Source organism: Procambarus clarkii, chromosome 69 (assembly GCF_040958095.1).
Source record: "Procambarus clarkii isolate CNS0578487 chromosome 69, FALCON_Pclarkii_2.0, whole genome shotgun sequence".
NCBI classification, from domain to species: domain Eukaryota; kingdom Metazoa; phylum Arthropoda; class Malacostraca; order Decapoda; family Cambaridae; genus Procambarus; species Procambarus clarkii.
The window spans coordinates 4,973,926-4,980,431 of NC_091218.1; the positions used below are offsets into that span (position 1 = coordinate 4,973,926).

General features: G+C 39.1%; 1 long non-coding RNA gene across 1 annotated transcript; it reads left to right on the forward strand.

Moving 5' to 3' along the window:
• The first annotated feature begins 2,071 nt into the window (after positions 1 to 2,071).
• LOC138355919 (uncharacterized) lies at positions 2,072 to 3,607 on the forward strand. The gene is made up of 3 exons (XR_011224063.1): positions 2,072 to 2,753; positions 2,861 to 2,917; positions 3,123 to 3,607. It is a non-coding gene; the product is annotated as an uncharacterized lncRNA (long non-coding RNA).
• The last annotated feature ends 2,899 nt before the right edge of the window (positions 3,608 to 6,506 follow it).

Sequence of the window (6,506 nt, forward strand, 5' to 3'; positions counted from 1 at the left end):
GTCCTTGTATCTTGGCAAAGATGATTGAGGTGTCTCTATTTAGGGTAATTTGATGAAGATTTTTCTGGTACGTCCTTTATGCATGGACGTGTCGGTTTTGTTCTGACTATTACTGGTTGTTGCCTGTTGTAGTACAGTTGTATGGAGTAATTGTATGCGTGATTCTGGTATGCAGATGGGTCTTTCAGCCAGTTCCATACACACACATTCTGTTCCACCTTTTGAAACCTCTTTCGTCTGGTAATAAAAAAAAAATACATCCCTTTCCTGCAAAGCCAAATTCTTGTTTGTCACTCTTTATATAGCGTTCTGTGCCTTTCACATGAAAGAATGGGCAGGTTAGATCATGGCATTTTCTTTCCTTGAGAGAGGTTTCACACATATCAAGATGAAAAAATATACATGTTGATCCAAAGTGACAATTTCCTTTCCTAAGTATATTTAGACATTTTTTGGGATGGTGGTAGCTGCATTCTAATTCTTTTATGGATATTATAAAGTTGTATGTACTAGTTAATTTTTTCAAAACATACTTAAAAGGGCCAATCTGTTGCAGGAGCATGAGGGAGCTGCAGGAGCGTGAGGGAGCTGCGGGAGCGTCAGGGAGCTGCGGGAGGGCGGGGGAGCGGTGGGAGGCGGGGAGCTGCGGGAGGGCGGGGGAGCTGCGGGCGGGAGCTGCAGAAGGGTGGGGAGGGCGAGGGAGCTGCAGGAGGGTGAGGAAGCAATTGCATCGTAGAAGGGAGAAATGTGACTACGATTGTCCCTTCCGTCGGTGAGATGGATGACAGATGGTTGATCGATGAGCGAGTGATAATCTCGCTACCTCGCGTGATTTCGGTTAACCCGTCCCCCTCTTGATGGGTGATTCTGGAGTAAACCGAGCACTCCATCGCTGAGATGGATGACAGATAGATGAGCATGATTAATTACATGCTAAGAGTGTGTGAGGCGCGATTTGATTTTCCGTTGCCCTGCCCCCTCTCGAAGCGTTAATCTGTTCGGTAAAGACTCGCCTCCATCCTCGGAGCTGGATGATGGATGGTTGGATGGGGGGGGGGATGCCCATGGTGGATGCACGTAATAGAGATGCATGGGGTGGGTAGTAGTGTGGATGACACCCAAAGGTGATATTTTTTTTTCAGGTCCAATATCACGTGTAGCGTGTCAGGGTTTTCAGGTCCAATATCCCCTGCAGCGTGTCAGGGTTTTCAGGTTCCAATATCCTGTAGCGTGTCAGGTTTTTCAGGTAAATTTGGGGAGTCACAGATGTAGAATTGTGGAATTCTTATGAGGAAAATAATTTCTGAGATTTTAGAAGTTTGTTAAAGTTCTTATGATGAAAATAATGTCATACAAGTTTTGTTAAAGTTCTTATGGGAGAATTTTTTTTTTCAGAGTTCCTACCGATAATAAAACAGATATTTAGGCTGTATATGTTTAAGTTGGATTCTTACTTAGAAACTAGTATATTGCTATATATCTGAATCATTTCACTGCCCCCTCCCCCACCCCTTCATCTCCTGCTCGTACATCACACCCCTCCCTCCCCCCTTGCCTCACAATCTGTGGTCCACCTGTATTTACTTTAGACCGTCAGCCAGACGCGGCCTTCAGGTTACCTCTTATCTTATCTTCTCCATAATATCTGGACCGTCCCTCCACTCTCTCTCTCTCTCCTTTTCATATTATTATTCTCTTCCTATTTCCTTACATTGTAATGTTTTGTTCCTTTTTCCTTACAGCTTTTTTTCTGACATCGTAATGTTTTGTTCCTTTTTTCATTAACCAGTCAGTTTTACACAAATCAACCGAGGCATCTCAATGTAACCTTTATTACTGAAACTGCCTCCGAGACTGACTAAGCTGGCACCAGCTACCTGCCCCAGGCTATCTGCCCATGGCAATCACCTGATTACCTGCCCTGTCATCTACCAGTCATTGTCAGCGTTCGCCACCGTAATAATTTATATATATATATATATATATATATATATATATATATATATATATATATATATATATATATATATATATATATATTATATATATATATACACACACATTAGGCGTTAATAAAACATTTATTTATAATTTATTTAGTCATCTAATTCTTAGTTTACACAATTTATAATAAGAGTTTATTCCCAGTATTCGCCAATCATTCTCGCTATTAATAAAACAACCAAACGCTCACTCAGGGGCACACTATTGTTATTACGCTCATTCAGGGGCCCCCTCAGATCGCCTATGGTCAAAGTCTTAGAGGCCTACACTTTCAGTCAACATTCAATCTTCATCCTGTTTACAAGGTTCCCCCAGCCTAGTCATATCATCATGTCAGTGTGTCCCCTGTGCCTGTCTCCTCTCAACAACGAAATCATGCATGTGTGTCAAACACAGTGTTTAATATGCCTAGGTGAAATGTCCATCAACGCTCTTCAAGAATGCAGACTGTACTGTATAGGATGCAACGGGTCCACACCGCCTGGACATTTTGACGTAACCTGTACCAGCTGTGGACAACTCTATTGTGCAAATCGTAAGTACCGCTTTTCTCGCACATTCAATAAACTTTCAAAGAAAATATATATCTGAAACACACATACAGACAGTCAATTTATATATTTATTCTTATTTCAGTTCATGGTTCTACTTCTGCCCGTACTGTCGTTGGTCCGTTAACCAGGAACCTCCCACCGAAGCCAGAAACGTCATTGAACCTCCACCCAAACGCCGTCGCATCATAAATAACCGTACGTTTTCACGATAATTTTCGTAATTTAAAAGTTAATAATTGCATATTTTAACAAGTGTGTAAACAAGTAATATGTACTCATACAGAAAAATGTTTCCATTACAGGAGTTCCTATTCGTGATCAAGAGAATCTCATACTTGGTGGAATCAACATCCCAGCTCGTAAGTAATATTATTATTTATCTGTAATTCAGTTTTTCCTCTTACTTAGACTTTTTGTTTTTCCTCTTAATAAATCCTCTTATTTAGACGATATTTTCCTCTTAAAGTTAGAAACATTGTTTTCCTATTAAGGTTTTCAAATCCTCTTAATGTTTTCAATTTGCTTTCCTCTTAACGTTTATTCACTGCTAATATTATATTACAGAATCGCCCCTGAATTCAACTCAACCCTCTGAGTGGAGCACGCCTGTACGCAGTCAACCCCAGCTTTCCCAGGAGCTAGAAGATGAGATACCCCAGACGGCAACCTGCAGGCATCCTCCGATGAAGAAGAAGACAATCAACCCCCTGTTCATGACATATCAGATGAAGAAGTCAACGCTCCGGATTCCCCAGAGGTACTTAACTTAGAAAACGTTTTTCCGCGAGTGTTAGAAGTCATACGCCAGTTCGAAGGATCATTTTCGAGACATTCTTTCTCCATTCCCGGTCATTTAGACGCTGACCCCAGCGTATATATAAATAGGTATAGGGAATTTTTTATAGAATATATAGACAATCAGTTCAGACAAATACAGGAAGAATTCCCTCCCTCATTTCACATTTACCCTGACGTAAGCCTAATTTTGCAAAAACTTAATCATGCCGACGATCAATATGAAATATTAGACGAAGTATTTTCAATTAGAGGCGAAACTCCGACTGTTACACAGGAGGGGAAGTTCTCATAAATTCATGGGTTGATGAAATGTCTGCAAAATTGACGAATGCCTAAAAAATGTCCAATCCTCAAGTGTAGGAATTCATTCCATGTCAGGCTTTTCCATAATTTTTCATATATTCGCCACCCTATGCACCTTGGATCTTACGTACCATATCCTGCAAAATTAAAGGTAAATAATCAGTATTTAATCCTGAAAGTGAAGGAGATGAGTGTTTGTTGCAGTGCATTGCAGCGTATAAAAACTTAGCATTGGGCAGGACTATAAATAACGTTAGAAAATATTACAAAAACCTTCGATGGTGTAGGAGATTGTAGTATGGGCAGATGAAATCAGATTCCCCGTATCATTTGATAATCTTAAGAAAATAGAGAAGCTTAACAAAATTTCTATTTATATTTATACAGTAACTCATGAAAGTAACAGATACTATCTTAGTTTAGCTAGGAAAAGCCAGGAAAAGTATGCCGATAAAGTCCCTTTGTTGTTATTAGAAGGCAAGCATCTCTGTCTGATCAAGGACTTTGATAAATTTGTAAAGACTATTAACCATAACCACGGTAGAATTCCTAACACTCATAAATTCTGCAAAATTTGCCTTTTGCATGCCCCCTTAGATGAAATTCAGGCACACGAAGAGTCATGCACTGTATCCCAAGTATTTTCGTTCTATAATCCTAAAGAGAAAATAATTTTAAAAATTACGGTAGGACCTATAGCCCGACTCACACCGCCTATTACGATTTGAATGTTGTTTAGACCGTCAAAATCCTAGAGGCATGGTGGAATGTAAGCATAAAGCAATTGCTTATGCCTACATGATTTTAGACAGGGAATTCAATGTCGTAGAAACGTATTCATACGTAGGTCCGGACGTAGTTAATCATTTTATTACAAAGCTAGAAGCCTCATGGAAAGCTATTCATGCTCAGCTCCCCAACTTCCCTAAGAACTTGTCTAGAGAACAGGAAAGAATGTTTCAAAGACAAAATACGTGTCAATTGTGTCATCAAACTTTCAAGAATAAGAAAGATAAACATAGACATCATCATCATGCTATTCAGGAAAATAATTACTTAGGTGCTTATTGTGCTCGTTGCAATTTACAATGTAAAAATGCTCGTAGATACTTGACCACATTTTCCCATAATGCTGCCTATGATCTTGGAATTATACTTAAAGAACTGCCCAAAAATCCTCGCCGCGATGTAGAAATTCTAACCAAGGAAGGATTGAAATTTATGCAAGTCATCATAGGTGAACTTAAATTCCTAGATAGCCTAGCTCTCCTTAATGGGTCATTAGGAACCTTAGCAAAAGAGCACGTTGCCAGTAAGAAACCCACCAAGTATACTGAACACATACTAAATGGCTTATCCGATGAGGCTAAAGCTCTGTTAAAGGAAACAAAGCCTATGTTATGATTATATTTCTTCATGGACGTGTTAGACGAACCTCAGCTCCCGTCGCGAGATAAGTTTTACAATGTTTTACATGACGCTCCACTGTCTGAAGATTATAACAATGCTCTTAAAGTATTTAATTTAGGGAACTGTACAAACATAAAGGATTACCTCATGTTATATTTAAAAGTTGACGTAGGAATGTTAGTTGATATATTTACACTTTGGCGAACATCACTGAAAGAAATTTATGAACTAGATATTGTTTTCTATGTATCACTTCCTAGTTACGCTTGGGACGCGTTCTTATTTAAATCAAAAGTTGTACTTGACTATGTGTATGATCAGAATGTATATGATTTGTTGAGAAGGAATCTTAGAGGGGGGTTCACATCTTCCATAAGACAATTTACACAGGCTGTTAACGAGCACACTACATCTAACCCTAGCTCTGATGACGATACTCACATTTTGAACCTCGACTTCAACAGCCTATATGCAGCGTGCATGGCTGAGGTACTTCCCCAGGGAGGGATTAGACAATTAACTGACCTTGAGCGGGATACCTTATTAGGGCAAGGGTTACAACATATCCCCTGTGATCAAGACAAAGGCTATTGGATTTTATGCGATACAAAACATGTATCTCCCGAGGTAGCTAGGTATACTGATGATCTGCCCCTTGTACTGTCTCATTCTAATATAACTGAGGAGTTTTTGTCAGAGTACAGTAAGAAAACCCTTAATGATGAAAAACGTAAGCTCCCACCTAAAAATACTAAGTTAATTGCATCCCACTTGCCCCAAAACAACTACTTAGTAAGCCTCGATTTCCTGCAATTGCTATTAAAACTAGGACTAGAAGTTGAACGAGTAAAAACAATATGAATTTAAACAGGCTCCCTATTTAAAAGATTTTATTTCAACCAACATTCGAGAACGAGCCAATACCACCTGTAAAGTTAAAGAAAAAGCCTTTAAACTCATAAGTAATAGTCTGTACGGGAAATCAATGACAAATATATCTCGATATGCTAATACTCACCATCTAGTAACGACAAAACATTCATTCTTAACTCGTGCAAGAAACCCTTTGTATAAACGAGCTGTCTCTTTAGGTCCAGATAGGGTTCTCTGTACAGTAATGAAAGACATCCTTAAGTTACCACTCCTTCTTACATGGGATATCAGATCTTGCAGATAGCCAAGAGACGTTTATACGAGTTCTGGTATAATGTAGTTAAAGCCCATTATGGGGAGAGAGCTAGACTAATTTATACGGATACAGACTCATTCATATTTACTCTGACCTGTAAAGATGCTTTCCAAGAAATGACAAAAGCTCCTCTAGTAGATTATATGGATTTCAGTAATTCGACAAAGATCATCCCATGTATTCTGCTACTCGCAAAGGTGAACTAGGACTCCTCAAGTCAGAAGTAAAGCAGAAAATTATAACTGAAT